The sequence below is a fragment of the Humulus lupulus genome, chromosome 6, assembly GCF_963169125.1.
Source record: "Humulus lupulus chromosome 6, drHumLupu1.1, whole genome shotgun sequence".
NCBI classification, from domain to species: domain Eukaryota; kingdom Viridiplantae; phylum Streptophyta; class Magnoliopsida; order Rosales; family Cannabaceae; genus Humulus; species Humulus lupulus.
This window is the reverse complement of record NC_084798.1, coordinates 180,252,039-180,271,213: the sequence shown is the minus strand read 5'-3', so window position 1 is coordinate 180,271,213 and position 19,175 is coordinate 180,252,039. Positions and strand designations below refer to the sequence as shown.

General features: G+C 38.2%; 1 non-coding gene across 1 annotated transcript; it reads left to right on the top strand.

The window, feature by feature from the left end:
* The first annotated feature begins 3,786 nt into the window (after window positions 1-3,786).
* Window positions 3,787-3,893, top strand: LOC133787666 (small nucleolar RNA R71). Its single transcript, XR_009872672.1, has one exon. It is a non-coding gene; the product is annotated as a small nucleolar RNA R71 (small nucleolar RNA).
* The last annotated feature ends 15,282 nt before the right edge of the window (window positions 3,894-19,175 follow it).

Sequence of the window (19,175 nt, the reverse complement as noted above, 5' to 3'; positions counted from 1 at the left end):
CTATCACAAGCCTTGACAAACACATTGGCATACTTGAATAATGAAGGCCAATAAAAACCACTTTGTAATACCTTAGCCGCCGTTCTTGATGCTCCAAAGTGCCCTCCACATTGTTGAGTATGACAGTGATTAAGAATGGACTGCATCTCTTCTTCAGGAACACATCTTCTGATAATCTGGTCAACACAGTGCCTATAGAGAATAGGTTCCTCCCAATAGTAGTGTTTCACCTCAGAAAAGAATTTCTTTAATTGCTGCTTTGACATCTCAGGAGGCACAATCTTGGCAACCAAGAAATTCACTATGTCAGCAAACTAAGGGACAGCTAAAGTCTCACTTACCCCAAACAACTGCTCATCAGGAAAGTGATCATTGATTTGCACTGCTTTCTTATTTTCAGTCTCCCCCACCTCAAGTCTAGAGAGATGATCAGCTACCACATTCTCGCTGCCCTTCTTGTCACGAATCTCCATATCAAATTCTTGAAGCAAAAGAATCCATCTAATCAGGCAAGGCTTGGCATCTTTCTTTGACATCAAGTATTTAATGGCAGATTGATCAGTGTAGACAATCACTTTGTTACCAATCAGATATGGTCTGAATTTATCACAAGCAAACACAATAGCTAGCAACTCTTTTTCTGTAGTGGAATAATTCAGCTAAGCATCATTTAGAGTCCGACTAGCATAGTAAATAGACCTGAATACCTTGTCAATCCGCTGTCCCAGAACTGCCCCCACTGCGTAATCACTGGCATCACACATCAACTCAAAAGGCAATTCCCAATTCGGAGCTATCACAATTGGAGCAGAAATAAGCTTTTCTTTCAAGAAGTTGAAAGCCCTCAAACATTCATCATTAAAATCAAAGACAACTCCGTTCATAAGCAGATTTGAGAGGGGCTTGGACACTTTAGAGAAATCTTTTATGAATCTCCGATAGAACCCAGCGTGACCAAGAAAACTTCTAACTCCTTTGACTGAAGCTAGTGAAGGCAGCTTTTCAATGGTAGAAATTTTTGCTCTATCTACCTCAATTCCCTCACTTGAAATTTTATGGCCAAGAACAATCCCTTCTTTCACCATAAAATGGCATTTCTCCCAATTTAGCACCAGATTTGCCATCTCACAACGACGCAGCACGTTCTCCAAGTTACCCAAACAGAGGTCGAATGATGAACCAAAAACAGAGAAATCATCCATGAATATCTCAATACACCGGTCTACCATGTCTGAAAATATGGCCATCATGCACCGTTGAAATGTTGCAGGGGCATTGCATAGTCCAAATGACATTCTTCTGAAAGCAAATGTGCCATAAGGACATGTGAAGGTTGTTTTCTCTTGATCCTCTGGTGCAATAGCGATCTGATGATACCCAGAATATCCATCCAAGAAACAGTAGTAGCTATGGCCTGCCAATCTGTCAAGCATCTGATCAAAGAAAGGCAAAGGAAAATGATCCTTCCTTGTTGCCTTATTGAGCTTGCGGTAGTCTATACAAATCCGCCACCCCGTTACAGTCCTTGTTGGAATGAGTTCATTGTTCTCATTTTTCACCACAGTCATTCCACCCTTCTTAGGTACCACTTGCACAGGGCTCACCCATGCGCTATCAGAAATTGGGTAGATTACCCCAACATCCAACCATTTAAGAATTTGCTCCAATACTACTTCCTTCATAGCTGGATTGAGTCTTCTCTGGGCCTCTATGGATGGCTTGCTATTCTCCTCCAACAAAATTTTATGCATCACTGTCGATGGGCTGATTCCTCTAATATCTACCAAGGTCCACCCAATGGCCAATTTATGCTCCCTTAGAACCCTCAATAGTTTCTCCAATTCTACCTTTGACAGGTCAGCTGACACAATGACAGGTAAGGTTTCATTCTCTCCCAAATAAGCATAGCGCAAGTGATCTGGGAGGACCTTTAATTCCAATGGCGGTGGCTGCTGAATGGAGGTTAGCGATTTATCAGTCGCATCTGCTAATTCTTGAAACTTCTTCCAATATGGTAAGAAGGAGTTTATCCAGTTTACACATTCTCTGATCTCAGCATCATCATCATCATCATCATCATCATCATCGCCCTCATCACCCAATAATACTGCCTCTAAGGCATCACTGCTCATCCTTCTCTTGGAGACTGCCTTTTCTATCACATCCACACTAAAGCAACTGTCACTAGCCACCGGATACTTCATAGACTTGAAGACATTAAAGACCACCTCATCTCCTTGAACTCTAAGCTTAAGCTCTCCTTTGTGAACATCAATAAGAGCTTGGCCTGTGGCTAGAAATGGCCTACCGAGAATAATCGGGACATCTGTGTCCTCCTCCATGTCCAAAACAATAAAGTCAGCTGGAAATATGAACTTATCCACCATCACAAGAACATCCTCAATAATACCTCGTGGATGTGTTAACGATCGGTCTGCGAGCTGTAAAGTGACAGTTGTTGGTTTTGCCTCCCCCAAACCAAGTATTTTAAACACAGATAAGGGCATCAGATTGATACTTGCCCCCAGATCACATAAGGCGTGCTTGCATTCAAACTTGCCAATGGTGCAAGGTATGGTGAAACTCCCCGGATCTCTCAGCTTTTGGGGTAACTTCCTTTGTAAAATCGCGCTGCACTCTTCAGTGAGTGCTACAGTCTCATAGTCCTCCATCCTTATTTTCTTTGATAGAATCTCCTTCATGAATTTAACATAGCTGGGCATCTGCTCCAAGGCCTCAGCAAAAGGAATGGTTATGTGCAGCTTTTTAAACACCTCAAGAAACTTAGAAAACTGTTTATCAAGTGTAGTCTTTCTAAGCCTCTGAGGGTATGGAACTCGAACTGGCTGCTCAATAACAACTGGCGGACTCTTTTCTGACTGCTGGTGGTCCTCAGTAACCCTTTCTGAATCAGACTGTGCACCCATCTCTTTATTCTGAACCACTGCCTGTGGAGGTCTAGGCTGCTCAGTTTTCTTCCCTTTCCTAAGAGTAATTGCCTGAACTTGCCCCTTGGGGTTGACTTTAGTATTACTGGGCAAATTTCCCTAGGGTCTGTTATTGAGCATATTGGCCAACTGCCCAACTTGTGTCTCAAGGTTTCGAATAGAGGATCTGGTCTCAGTCATTAATTGAGTCTGAGTATTAGTGAGAGTCAACAAGGCAGCTTGCAATTCATTAGGCCTCTCAGGTTGAGGCATTGATTGTTGAGGCCGGGGCTGTTGTGATGACGAAGCTTGATGCATAGGTGGCTAAGGCATGTTATTCTGAAATTGGCCCTGAAACTGAGGTTGTAGGCCTTGATTATTCTTCCACGAAAAATTGGGATGATTTCGCCACCCAGGATTGTAAGTATTAGAGAATGGGTTATTGAGTGGCCTTTGAAAGTTTCCCACCGCTTGAACTTGAGCATGATCCATTGGGGTGTTATTATTCATACAGATAGGGCCCTGATCGACAGAATGAGCACCACCACACATTTCACACCTCACTGCCATCTGAACTGCATTAGCAGATACACTGCTCTGTTGTAACTGCTTTGTCAAAGAGGCTACTTGAGCTGTTAGAGCAGTGATTGCATCCAGCTCATGCACCCCAGCTACCTTTCGAACTCCTGATGATCTTTCCTCAGACCACTGATGATTGTTTGTGGCCATGTCCTCTAGCAGCTTATAAGCACCAGTTGCACTCTTGCTCATAAAAGTGCCACCTGTTGCAGCATCAATAATGGTTCTGGTTGTAGTACATAAACCATTGTAGATATTCTGTACTAGCATCCACTGTTCAATGCCATGAAGAGGACATCTTCTCAGGAGTTCCATAAACCGTTCTCAAGCTTCATACAGTGACTCTCCGTCATTCTGGCAAAAGTTATTGATCTCTCCCCTCAATTTAGCAGCTTTGGACGGAGGGAAGAATTTAGACAAAAATTTCTGAGCTAGATCTTGCTAGGTGACGATAGAATTTGGCTGCAGCGAGTTTAGCCAACTTTTGGCTCTGTCCCTCAGAGAAAATGGGAAAAGCCTCAGCTTAATTGCATCGTCACTCACCCCATTATATGTGAAGTTTCCACACAACTCCAGAAAATTGGACAAATGGGTGTGAGGATCTTCAGAAGGTAACCCATTGAATTGCACAGAGGACTGCACCATTTGTAGAATAGCGGGCTTGATTTCAAAGTTTTTGGCCTCTACAGCTGGTGGGCGTATACTATTTTGTACTCCCGTCAGAGTGGGCAGTACATAATCCCTCAGGCTCCTCTCAGCATTGTTCTGAGCCTGACCCCCTTGTACAATTCTAGGAATTAGAACATTCCTGCCATCCCCTTCATTCTGTGCCATCTTCACAGATTTCTGGGCCTCCCTCTTGTTCTTTCTGACTTGCTTACAAGACTTTTCAATCTCAGGATTCAGAGGAACAAGTGTGTCTTTTCCTCTTCTGCCATGCATATACCAAAATTCACCTGAGATAAACAAATTAAGCAACTAAACAGATTAGAAACAAGAGAAATTAAAATCAAATTAGAATAAAAATTAATTAGACTGATATTGATAATTATTTTCAATCCCCGGCAACAGCGCCAAAAAATTGTTGCGATATTTTTGCTATGCAAGTGCACACAGTCGCAAATTCGTAATAAAATGGTAAAACCAAGTATCTTCCTCAAGGACTGATTTATCAATTACCAGTCAATTAATTTCTTGTTCTATTTGATGAATTGAAATTCTTTATTTTTGTAAATACAGCAAAGGAAACTATAAATTGCAGAAACAATAATTGAAAATTGAATGGAATAACAACTAATAGAAAAACTTTTAATTTAATCACTGAGAAACAATTAGGATATTCAATCTCATCAACTATCCTCCCTATTATTCCCTAATGCAAAGTGTGAATTCTTCTTCTTTTTACCTAATTCAATTAACAAGTTGATACAGCAGCCTATAATCATACTATGAATTATAAACTCAACCTAGGTGACAATTTCCTATATTTCTATGGTAAATTGAACCACACATGTAGCATTAATCTCAACAACTTAATAACAGTTACACAATTAATTCAAATACTTTCGTTCTAAATTAGAATTATGTCCAATATAACCACAGTAGAATTAAATCTCACTTCTCAGATTTTGACTTAAAAACATATGTAAATGACTAAAGATGGCCAATCAATAATCAATATATAAGAACAGGTTATATGGAATTGAAGAAGATTGAAGAAGAAGAATATTAAAATTGCATTAGTTCATAACAGGGATTCAAGTGATTCAATTAAACATCCTAAACAGAAAATTAGTTCATAGCCATAGTGCTAATCACAACAAATATTAAAGATAACATCGGGAAAAGAAGAAAAACATGTAAAAATACTCTAAGCTTGAGCCTTCAAAACCAGCACTTCTCTCCCTCGTCCGTACGTCTCACTATTCTTCTCTTTTTCGCCATATTAAAAACCTAGGACTTCAAATTTTAAAGAGGCGGGCCGCGGCTCTACATACACTATGCCGCGGCCTGTGCCAATTTCCTGGGCAAAAAGCTCTTTCCATGCCGCGGCTTTAGTCAGCCATGCCGCGGCCCGTGTCGACGAGTTCTGGGCAAAATGCCCATCTATGCCGCGGCTCTCTATAGCCATGCCGCAACCCGAGGATTTCCTTAAAAACAATGCTTCTGTTTCCCACCTAGCCGCGGCTCCACTTTGCTCATGCCGTGGCTCTTAAGGGATTTCTCAATTCTTCAAGTTTTCATCCCAAAAATTCACCAACACTTCCAAATTATGTTGAGAACCATTCTTTCTCGAAATATGATGAAAAACTTGGTTATTTCTTCCCTTTCTTTGGCATTTCTTCCATGTGCTCAATTCTTCCTTATATTCACAAAGACAGACAAACAAAGCCTAAACCCGCACTAAATGAAAGAAAAACAAAATAAAAGACAACTAAAAAACATCACCTAAACATGACAAAAACTAGACTCAACAAGAGTCATAAATCAACATTTTGAATCCTACGTGCACACACACGTCCTTGTGTGTTTAAGGATTTGTTTGGAAGATCATTGTGTGAGCTTTCAGAACTTTGATAAAAAGATCGGTTATTTTATACAAAAATATTTTAGGATACTTGATAGGCTACAAGAGGTAACTCTAATATGGTTGTATGTGATTTAATATACACATATATGATCTTGGCTAGTATTTTGTCAAGAAGAAGGACCGGAGCATGACGATGTGCATCGACTATCGAAAGTTAAACAAGGTGACGATTAAGAAAAAATACCCTTTGCCCTGCATAGATGATCTATTCGATCAACTGCAAGAATCCACGATATTCTCAAAGATAGATCTACGGTCAGGGTATCACCAACTAAGGGTACGAGAAGAAAACATACCAAGAATGACTTTCCGAACTAGATATGGACCCTACGAATTTTTAGTAGTGTCATCCGGCTTAACAAACACACCAGCAGCGTTCATTAATCTTATGAATCCTAGTTTGTATGGATTACTTGGTTAAGTTCGTAGTGGTGTTCATAGATGACATATTAATCTACTCAAAGACGAAAGTCAAGCATGTGGAGCACCTACGACTGACGTTAGAATGGCTTAAGAACCACCAACTATATGCCAAATTGAAGAAGTGTGAGGTCTAGTTAGAAAAGGTGGCATTTCTAGGTCACATCGTGTCTAAAATGGCATGGAAGTAGACCCGACAAAGATAGATATAGCTAAAGACTGGCCCAAGCCTACCAGCGCCATCAAGGTGAGGAGTTTTATGGGCCTATAAGGCTATTACACATGATATGTTGAAGGGTTCTCTAAACTAGCTACACCATAAACAAAATTAACAAGGAAATATCAGAAATTCACATGGATGATGAAATGTGAAGAAAGCTTCTAGACATTAAAAGACAAACTTATGTCGACACCAGTCCTATGTGTTCCTAATGATAAGGACAAAGTTGTAGTGTATTGCGACGCGTCAAATCAAGGACTAGGATGCCTATTGATGCAAGAGAGGAAAGTTGTCACCTATGCCTCAAGACAGCTAAAAGAGTACGAGCAGAGATATCCAACACATGACTTAGAATTGGCAGTTGTGGTCTCGCTCTAAAGATTTGGAGACACTATTTGTACGGAGAGAATGGTGAAATCTATATGGACCACAAGAGCTTAAAGTACTTATTTACGCATAAAGAGTTCAATGAGGCAAAGAAGGTGGCTGGAGATGGTGACAGACTATCATTGAGAGATTTTATATCACTCGGGAAAGGTGTCGTGGCAGACGCTCTTAGTAGACGAAGTTATGGAAATATATCGTTACTTTGGGAATTGAGCTAATAACGGGGCGACTTGCTACCTCACAATCAAGTCCTGACTTATGGAAATGATTTAGGAGAAACAACAAGAGGATGAATTTCTTTTTAATAAGATAGCATTACTACAGAGCACGGAGAATGTTGATTTTTCGGTGACAAAGGAAGGCATGCTATGCTATAGAAACTGAGTGTGTGTGCCAAACAATGTAGAATTAAAAAATAGTATTATGTAAGAGGCGCATACCACTCCATACTCTCTTCATCCAAGGTCAACCAAAATGTACAACAATGTCAAGACAATGTACTGTTGGTTGAGAATGAAGAAGGACATAGCAGAATTTGTAGCCAAGTGCCTTATGGGTCAACAAGTTAAGGCCAAACATCATAGACCCGCTGGAACGTTACAACCATTAGAAATTCCTTAATGAAAATAGGAAGATATAGTCATGGACTTTGTAACGGGATTACCAAGGACTACGAAGAAACATGACTCTGATTGGGTGATTATAGACAGACTTACAAAGTCATCTCACTTCTTTCCAGAATGAAAAGTTTTCAACGCAGAGCAATATGCAGAGATTTCTGTGGTGGAGATAGTGATATTGCATGGAGTTCCAAAGACGATAGTCTCTAATAGAGGATCGACATTTACTTCAAAATTATTGGATAGTCTACAGCGCACTATAGGCACTAAGTTAAATTTAAGTATGACTTTTCACCCTCAAACAGATGGTCGGTCCGAATGCACCATCCAAATATTAGAAGATATGTTGAGGGCGTGTGCATTAGACTTCTCAAGATCATGGAGCAAGTATCTACCGTTGAGGTCCCTATAGCTAAAATCTTGTGCAATCATAGCACTGAAAGAGAAGCAACATGCAAGTTAGAGGAAGATATGAAGGAATGGTATCTCGAGGTATTTGGTAAGTAAAATTTTGAGGATAAAATTTCTTTAAGGGAGGAAAATTGTAATAACTAAGGTTATTATTTTCGTATAAGCTCCTTAATTATGACAATAGGTTAGTTTTTATGACTTATAATTTATAGCATGGGTGGTAGAAAGATTGCTTTAGAATATTTTATTTTTTAAGATATGATTTTATGACTTAGTAAATAATTATAAATATTATGATTAGTATTTATGAAAGTTTATTTATCTTATGGAACCTAGAAGCGTATGATTAAGTTAGTATATAGTTTCTTTAAGGAAATAAGAATTTATAAAAATATGTACACATGTTATATGATGAAAGATGTTGTGTGCATGTGGCATTAATTTGAAGTCACAATAAGTTGGAATTCGGTAGGCTTGGCCGAAATTCCCTATATTAAGCTATGTGGAATTTTTCATGAATAAATAAATAAGTGACTAAGCTTACATTGAAGAACCAAGTCTTACTTGGTTGAAGAATAAAGCTAGGTGGCGTGAAGGCTTAGAAAAAAGGCAAAGATTATACTCATTTTGAACTTAAAGAACTAGGTGTCAATCCAAGTTCACTTAAGGGAGACTAGAAGACTAAGTAAGTGATAAGGAAAATTAGAAAGATGTAGATTATGATATTAAGTGATTTTATTACCCTAACATTTCAAGTACAAGAAGATAAGTGTAGTTGGACCTAAGTGATGTTAAGAATTGTATGACAGACCTAAGCGATGTCTGGTAGGCTCGGATGCCAAAAACTGTATGACGAACCTAAGCGATGTCCTGGGCTTGAATGCCAACCCTTTTTTATAAGCACATATATTTCTCTTGCCTGATTGTTATTAGCTAGTATGATTATGACCTATATGAATATGACCAATGATGTATTGTTATGACCTAGAATATTTTATGACTTTATATGAATTAGTTATCTTTGATAGAATAATATTATTATGAAATCTTGTATTATCTTACGACGATATGCATTTTTATGTTGTGTACGATTATATGATTATTTATTATGCATTTTTCTTACTAGGCTTAGAGGCTCACTCATTATTGTGTACTTGTGCAAATCAAGGTACTTAAGGATAGAATGATCGGTGGTGAGTGGAACCTAAATTGTTGTTGGTGTATTCGTGAGGGCCATCCAGCTACTGGAAAGGTCTAGGGCCTATGATTTTTTTTATGAAGATTTTTTTTTTATTTTATTGAATGTTGTTGTATTTAATTTTGTTAAAAGACAAATCTTTTTATTTTAAAAATTGGGATCCCTCTACATTATATTATTTTAAATAAAAGAGCAACATTTATGTTTTATGATCCAGAGCTATTTCTAGGTATTATGATTATGAGAAGTTAGGGCGTTACATTTGACCACCGATTTGGTCAACGACACTAAGTTAAATAGGTGATGATAAATGATGAAAGAGTTGAACTTAAATAAAAGACATATAAATTTTATAGTGGTTCAGCCCTAAGAGTTGGTAATGACCTACGTCCACTTGCACTTTTATTAATAACGAAAGTCTCAGTCTCAAGATCAGAAGAATAAGATTCAACTCATTTTCTTAAGCCTAAGAGAGAATACAGTTTTACAGATTTTTTTTATGTAAATTGTGCATGAAAAATAAAGATTGGGAGAGGTTTCTATTTATAGAGCCTCCAATGGTTCATAGGCCATACAAGCATAATGTGAGTCCTTTACAACTGAATATACAATAAAATCATATAAAAAGAAACATTCAAAATACAGTTAAATAAATATCTCGGAAAGTCCGAGTCGATCTGGTCGTTTGAGCTGCTCTTGGGAATATTTCTTCACCAAAGCTTCTTCGAGTAGATTACATGTAGTCAGCTTGTCTTTAATCAAAAACTTTACGAGCAGTAATCCTTAACCTCATTAGCTGATACCAAGGAGAGTAACTCTTCTGGTCTAGTATAATGGACCAAGGCTAGTAAAACTAATCACTACAAGAAAAAGGTCTTTAAGTGGCGACTGTAACAACAGTGACACAAGGTTGTCGCGAATAATAAGGTTATTAGTGGCGCCAAAGTTCTATCGCCGCTGATAACTATCGCTATTAAAATTTATTTTGGGGAGTTCTCAGCAGCGACATTGTCACCGCTACTTAAGGATACGTGTGTCACTAATGGTTGTAGCAAATAAAAACTTAGTCGTCGCTAATGTTGTTCGAATTTTTTGTGGGAAAAATGGGTGATTAACTTTTCAATACTACTATTATCTGAATATTTAAATTTTTACTAGAACGGTGTAGTTTTTTTAATTTGCAACGAATTTTAGCAGTGACACATGTCGCTGCTAAAAGTGACCTCAATAAATCAGTAAGGCATCGTCTCCTTCCTCTTCTTTCTTTCTGTGTGACCTCGAAAACCAGACGGATGCCCCAGCTGCCCCTAAACCCAAAACAAGACGCCCACGCCCCATCATATGCTAGCCCTTGCCCCGCCGTACGTGACCCCCTCCACCACCATACCCCTACCGTCGACCCCGTCCCCTTCTCTACCCGAAATCCCCTTTCCAGAGGTGATTTTCTACCTCCACCACTGCAGCACCCGAGCCCACCCCTCCTTCATTTTCCCTCTCCATTCTCCTTATAATTTTGCCCTAATTACCTAACCTCCACTACCGAACCAGGTTTTTTTTTTTTTTTAAATATTTGTTTAAATTTCAGATTTGTAGATATGTGTATATGTGTATAAATTTCTGATTTGATTTTAATTACTAACTTTGGTTTTGGTTGTTGTTTGTGGAAAATAAAAGCTTTCTATTAGAGTGTAGATGGTGTTTAAGTCTCTAGTGCACAGTATATACCATGGTTTGTTTTTAAGAAAATTTCTATTTTTATTGTTTTTAATCTGATATGTGTGTGTGTGTGTGTGTGTGTGTGTGTGTGTGTGTGTGTGTGTGTGTGTGTGTGAATATGTACTAGTTTTTTATTAGATTGTTCTATGTATGTATTAATTTGGGTGTATGTATTTGTATTTAATATTGAGAATTTTATAAATATTAGTTGTATGTAGATTTAATATGTGAACTTGAAATATGATTTTTTGAATTTGGTTAATAATATGTGAATTTCCAAGATTAGTGTTTTAATTTGGTTTATGATATGTGTTTATGGTGCATGTTGAAAAGTTTATTGTTATTAATATGTATATTGTGAACAGTTCTTGGAATTTCTGAGTGTTAATTGCAGGGTTTAAAATTTTGGAATAGGTTAAAATACAGTTGTTATGCTGCCAAAATTTTTGTAGAGTTAGGAGAAATAATATTAATACTAATTGATTAAAAACAGAATTATTTTTAAAAATGATACAAGAATATTAAGGCGTTGTGGTTTGTGGGTCGAGGTCGGGGGCGAGGGCGAGGGCGGGGCCGAGGGTCTGGGGTCGGGGTTGTGTGAGGGGTCGGGGGCGGGGTCGGGGTCGAGGTCGAGGTCAAGGGCAGAGTTGGGGTCGGGATTGGGGTCGGGTGTTGGAGTTTTGAATAAGATAAGTAAATAATAAAATTTTAATTTCTTAATTAATAAGATAATTACATAATAAATTATTGATTTAATAATTAATAAGATAAGTAAATAATAAAATTATTGATTTAATAATTAAATAATTTGAAGATAATTAAATAATAATAATTACAATATGAATTAAATAAAACTAAACTCGACTAAGTTGTACTTCATAAATACATAAGTAATTGTATATTAACATTTAATTTTAAACTTTTTACAATAATTTTAAAATGTGTGACATCATATGACTGAGCTAATCATAAGACTTCATAAAGACATCATGAAATGTTTTGACAAAATATTAAATTTTTGTTATTTTTCTCTTTGGTCATAAAATTTTATTACCAAAGACAGGATAGACGGGTTATAAATTATCACCTAGTGATAATTTTTTCTTTATTATTTTTAATCACGAAAAGCCTTAGACCTGTTCGGAGAAGCCTTAAATACGCTTCTCTGAATTATCCAGGACGGCATGCGTCTGCATGGATAGTTTGGGTTTGTTGTATACCTATAATTTTATCTATTACTCATTTTATTGTTTCGTTAGTAGAGATTTGGGTATATGTCTCCTCATTTGTTCCTGTAAATGGGCATACTTAATAGTAGTCTGCCCACTTATGAGAATCATAAGGAGGTGCTGCCAAAATTTTTACACAAACGAAACAATGAAAAGAGTGTAGATCAAATTATATGTATACTACAAACCTGAATGGGATAGGTTCTTTACCCTTTTAAAAGTGGAGTGAAAATGTGGATTAGAACACTTACACTGTAATGCCCTGGGTAGCCAAGACCGTTACATTATTTGTTTATAAAGGTGCCAGACTTGCTAATCAAGTCGTTTAGTTAGAAACGTGTTACTGAAACCATAATTGAGCTAGGGTTAAAAGATTTTGGTCGTAAAAGACGCATTTCATTTAAATAAACATTTTATACATGGGAACCCAAAAGAAATAGAGTTTAAAAGATAGTTTACAAAATTCCAGGATATATATACAGCTACTCGCCACTCTAAGGGAAAAACATACATTTAGGCTTCTCTCGTCCTGTACCACTCCTTGGCCGTGGCAGCCGATCAGGTGACCATGTACATACAACCTCAAAGCTCTCCAACTCAGGACTAGTCCACCTTGCCCTTGCCTTTACCTGCACCACGTAGCACCCGTGAGCCAAAGACCAACAAAAAAAACTATAATACAGAGTATAAACTATAAACAACAGTAAGATATTTCATGAATCATCAATCAGATACGAACAGATCATATTGCTCATGAACAGTGATATCAATTTACAAGCCAACAATCAGTTTAACATCAATAAACATTTCACACAATATCTAGGGTCAACGCCCTTAGGCCGCACCCTCTATATACGTCACTGTCTTCGGCTCACTTAGGTTGAGCCCAGTGTTCAGCCCACTGACTCTAGCTCGCTTAGGCCAAGCTCAGTGATTATTTGATTAACCTAGGTTACTAGTGGCCGAGCCGCCTCCTGTGCACAAATATTGATTCTGACACTCTTAGGTCTTCTATCATATGTCCCCATGGCATAATACCATCTATGACATCATATACAAGTAAAGGGAACTCTTAGTCCCAACATAATCACGTAACCGGGTGTAGTTTCTTACCTTTGATTTCGATAGCTTTGATTAGTGAAATCGACCTTCAAGCACGATCTTTTCCGAGCCCTAGTGTACACCTAGTCACAACCATAAATTGGAACCATTACTAAACTTCAATTCTGAAACCTAACCTCGGGACCAATCCCGAGCCCTTGGGAAGCCCTAATTCTACCAAACGGGGTGGTGGAACCAAACCCCGAGCCCTTGGGAAAAAACCCTAAGAAATTCTAAAACATCCACTTCTAAAGGCAGGCTAGCGCTACAGCGCCACAGAGTGGCACTACAAGCAGAGCCAAAATCCTCCAGACAACACAGGCCTAGCGCTGTAGTGCCCTAAGGCTAGTGCTACAACGCTACTTACAGCACCAGAACACCCTTTGATTTCTCCTTCGATTTTCCTCGAGCCAAAACTCCCTAAAACCCCTCCAAACCTCAACCACACACCAAATTGAGCCTACCATCCCCTACATCTCATCCCACATAGCCCAACAATATAAAACTTAGCCACATGTACCATCAAACAAAGAAAACAAGATTTGCACTCAAAACTCAAGAACTCATCAGCAGAAACAAGAACTAACCCAGCAACTTAGATGCTCAAGCTCAGAATTTCTTACATTTGATGGGGAATTCGACCCTAGGTTTCCCTTAGTATCCTTCCAGTCTTAAGCTCCTCAATTCTTCAAGCTTAATTCCCTTAACTTCCATCCAAGACTCAAGTTCAGAATTCAATTCTATCAAAGTTCAGAAAACTCAACAGAAACCTTTAAACCTTACCTCAATTGAGTAATTAAATCCTGCTAAATCCTTTAGCTTCACCAAGGATCCTAACCCCAAGCTCTAGCCTAAGCTTTCCTTGAGTTAAAGCTTCAAAAAATTCTCAAGAGATGATGCAGAATGGAGAAACCGAATGGGAGAGAAAAGGTAAGCTCAATGTTCTGTTTTTCCTTCTTCTTTTCTTTTCTTTCATCTTCTATTACTTTCTAAACATTCCACTAATTATATAAAGGCAGAATATCACTTATCCCTTTTTAAATCAAATGACCATTTTGCCCTCCCATTAAAACCTAAGCCTTTAAACATTGTAAGGGTATTTTGGTCATTTGTTTCCAATTCTTGCTAATTCCTCGAGTGCCCCTAATAATTACCGCTTACTTCCCGACACCTAACTAATCACCAATTATTTTCCTCAATGTCGAATAGTCTTCAATATATTTCCCAAATTCCTAGAAATACCCCCAAGTTCCCTCGAGCCGAGTATAAATCCCCACCGTGACTTTTTCGCTAAACCGCTCACCAGGATCACCTCGACTCACAAGCTGCAAATATATCCACATAATAATGTGGTCTCAATAAATTATCACAAATAATTACATTTACGACCTCAACGGGCCAAAATTACAAATATGCCATTTTAATCTAATCAGGGCCTACATGCTCACTAATACACATAATCATGCATCTCACATATCCAAATAATCATATAAGCATGCTTATCACATAATCACGCATTTAATCATTTAAATCACACATAATCCAGTTATGCCCTCACACACACTAATCAAGGCCCTTAAGCCCTATTAGTGATTTTGGGTCGTTACATACACACACATTGTCAGTTCTACTTAATGATATTTTACTTTTGTACCATAGATGATGATTGATAAGGGTTGGACGACAATGAGAAATAATCACGACGATGCTTATTGGAACAGTCTCCAAGCCGTCTTGAGAATGGAGAAAGAACATGTAGATTGTGACAGGAGGATCCCATGTCTGTGTGTTTGATGTTCTAATGCTAGATTGCAAATTGTGGATACGGTGGAGGCTCATATATTTGATTGGGGTTTTCAAGAAAATTATCAACAGTGGATTTACCATGGGGAAGCGGAAGTAAGTGTCCCCGATTAGGTAGTCGAGGACAATGAAGACATAGATGAGATGAGAGATGTCGTTGACGATTTTGTAATGCCGAAAAATGCAGACGAAGCAGATGGTGTAGAAGGCAGTCAAATGGGTCAATATTATGACGAGTTGTTCTATGAGATTGAAGCTGAGTTGTATCCAGGGTGCGATTAGATATCATCTCTAAACATTTTCATGAAGTTGATGCACATGAAAGTGGGGGGGGGGGGGGGGGGTGCGAGTGGCCTAATAACTCATTTGATGAATTGTTAAAGTTTTTGAAGTTTGCATTTTTGAAAAATAATAAAATTCCTGCAACCACACTATGAGGCCAAAAAGAAACTAAGCAAGTTAGAGTTGGGATACTAGTTGGTCCATGTGTGTAAATATGACTCATGTTTATTTTACAATGAGCATGCAAGTAAATATTCATGTCTGGTGTATGGGAGTAGTAGATGGATCAATGAAAAGACGAGGGGGAAAAGGGTTCTACATAAGGTCATGCGTTATTTTTTGCTGACTCCTAGATTAAAACGAATGTACATTTCAAGGCATACAACGAATGACATGTTATGACATCATATAGGGAGATCAAAAAACGATGGTGTGATGCGTCATCCGGTAGATGGGTCTGTGTGGAAGGATTTCGACACCAAACATCCTGAATTTTCAAAAGATCCCATAAATGTCCGTCTTGGTTTGGCTGTCGATGTGTTTAATCCATTCAGAAACATGAGTTTATCGTACAGCATGTGGCATGTGGTGTTGAAAAACTATAATCTCCCGCCCTTTCTGTGCATGAAGGAGGAGTATTTCATGTTGACTATACTTATTCCTGGGCCAAAATCACCAAGTAAGGACATGGATATATTTTTGAGATCGTTGGTGGATGAGTTGAAAGACTTGTGGAATAATGGGGTGGATACGAGAGATGGCAGAAAAAACCTATTGTTCAAGAAGCGGGCATCACTCCTGTGGACAGTTAACAATTTTCCAGCTCATAATAGTTTGGATACAAAGCTTGTCCAACATGCAATGAAGAAGCGTCATCGATGCGAGTAATTGGAAAGACGTCTTATGTTGGTCATCGACGTTTCTTGAAAAAAATCACAAATATAGAAATGAAAAAGAATTCAACGACGCGGTTAAGATAAGAGATCCTCCAACTAATTTCACTTGTAGACAAATTTTAGAACAAGTCAACAGTCTCTCTCCTCAAGTTCCTGGTAAACATGATATGTTTAGGGGTGTGAAGCGCAAACGAGACGTTGGAGAAAGTAACTGGAGGAAAAAAACTATCTTTTTTGAACTTGAGTACTGGAGCTCGAACATGTTAAAACATAATATAGATGTGATGCATGTTAAGAGGAATGTGTGCGACAATCTTCTTGGAACTTTGTTGGATAATGATAAGTCCAAGGACACTACTAATGCAAGACATGATCTAAAGAAGATGGGAGTCAACAAATCGTTGTGGATTTATGAAGATAAGAACAAAACATTATTAAATACAAACAAGTTTTCTATATCGATGATCTTGTTAGGGGACGATATTGGAAAATAGTTCAAGAAGTGAATCATCGGCAAGTTTGGGACATTCCGAATGATCCAGATATGATTAGCAACATTGATGTTATGCACGATACTAATTCAGCCAATTTTGTATTGAGTGTCGATCTTGAAGAATTGGTTGTGAAATAATCTGATCAACCAACAACACATGTTGAAACCCCTCAGTGGCCTTCCTCAAATATTCAGGATGATGACGATTTTATTAATGACGACGAAGAAGATATGTCAGAAGACATTGAAGAAGCAGATGAGGAGGATGAATTGCTTATCGACCTTAGTGATGATAATGTTGAGCATTTTTCCCCAGTAGATGTAAACTTAATCAATGATGATAGTGATTATTCTACTTAGATATTTGTATCTTTGTTTGTAAAACTTTATATTAAGAAATATAATACATGTTTTTTAGTATATTGATTCCAGTAATTTAAATATAAGTCTACATGTTTAAACTAACCAAAAAATTTGTTGTCCATAGTATAAAAAGTCATTAGATGTGGTGCGAGTGCACGGGGAAGATGCGAATGGTGATCCTCCCCCAGATCCTAGTAGGATCCCCACTTAATGCGAGTCAGGTAATTGTTTTTGTCTGTCTAACATGCTGATGTTGTTTATTTGTTAAAATCATAACATTTTTAATTTATTTTTCGTTATTCAAACAAATACAGCAGCCCCGCCAAAAAAAAAGGGTCGTGGCACGAACACTGGAAAAGATCTCGAGGCCAGACGTAGAAAAGTCGGTCATCCATTGGAGCTAACATTTGATCCATGCTCGTACAAGGTTGTGGGGACCGAGCATGCAAATTTTGTCCGCCACGTCGGCACTCAGGTCTCGCAGAGAATTCCTAGATATTTTGGTACATGGGAAGGAGTGCCTAAGGAATTCAAAGACTTAGTCAAAAAAAAAAAATATTAAGGTCGGTAATTTATATTAATTGTGACTACTAAATAGTGTCTTTTAAGGTGACCAATTGTTTTAATCAATTATTAATATGTTTTCTTTTCAATGTACTGGTATTATCAAATAGATGGTCAACCGAATTACGAACGGTGTATAGATGGTATCGAGAGAGAGTTGAAAGATCGATACCGCGATAGGAAAACAAAAAAACACCGCCATTTTTCATCACATTATAATGGACCTGAGGATTTGGGACAAAATCCAAGAAAACCCACGTCAAAATGTTAGCAAGGACGAGTGGAAGAAGATTTGTCAGTTATTCACTAGTCCTCATTGGGTGGAGAGCTCAAAAAAGAATAAGGATAATAGAGAGTAACAGAAGTATGCAACAACACAACGTTCAAAATCGTTGGCGGCCCGCCGTCACGAGAAAGTAAGGAAAAAAATTAACGCAATTAATTTTAATTAAATTATAAGTTATCTAACCATATGTTTTTTTTAGATGAACTCGGATCTTATTGAGGATTGGAAGGATTGTCATTGGAAGAAAGAGACAAAGCAGTTTGTCAACGAAGCTGCTCAAGAAGATTATGTAAGTTTACTTAAATATATTTTTGTGCTATTCCTAGAATTCTAGTTTTTTAATCCTACAAACATTTTCTGTAAAACAAGAAAAATTGAAGGCTGATTTTATGGCGCAAAGTCAACAGACATCTGTTACTGCATCGAACGAGGATGGTTCTTCCTCAGTTGACCAGATCCAGATCCTAGAAAAAGTACTGAGATGGAGGCATGGTCACGAGCAAGGATTGGGCCGCAAATTGAGGGGAACGAGGCCATCCTCTAGTCAACCCTCTTAAAATTCCCAATCTCAGGCGCCTCCTCAATAATCACCTGGTGAATATGGTGAATTGGTGGAGACAGTAAAAAAATTGACTGAGCAAGTCAATTTCATGTCTCAATTTCTTCCCAGTGGACTTAATGTGCAAGTTCAACCTCCACAAAATTCTTCGTCTCAACCCTCGGCGTCGCCAGACTCGTCTATAGCTTCATCTTCTCATCAACCCCTGGTCCATCCATTCCTGTATGGAGCACCAACACCGCCCTCGTCCCAACCCATGGGATCGTCTTACATGTTTGGAGCAGTACCATCGCAACCTCAACCAAATTATCCTTACATGTTTTGTGCATTGTCGACGCAGCCTCCGCCATATGCTTACTACTAGTTTGGAGTAAGATTGTCAACCGTACCTCCACAGTATCCATGACTGCAACCGCCACAACCACCATAGCCACCCCAGTCGCCACATGCACCACAGGGTAACGGTACGAACGACACTAGTAATTTAGGAGAGCATGAGTAGTATGTTATTGTACTTTAACTGTAATTGAT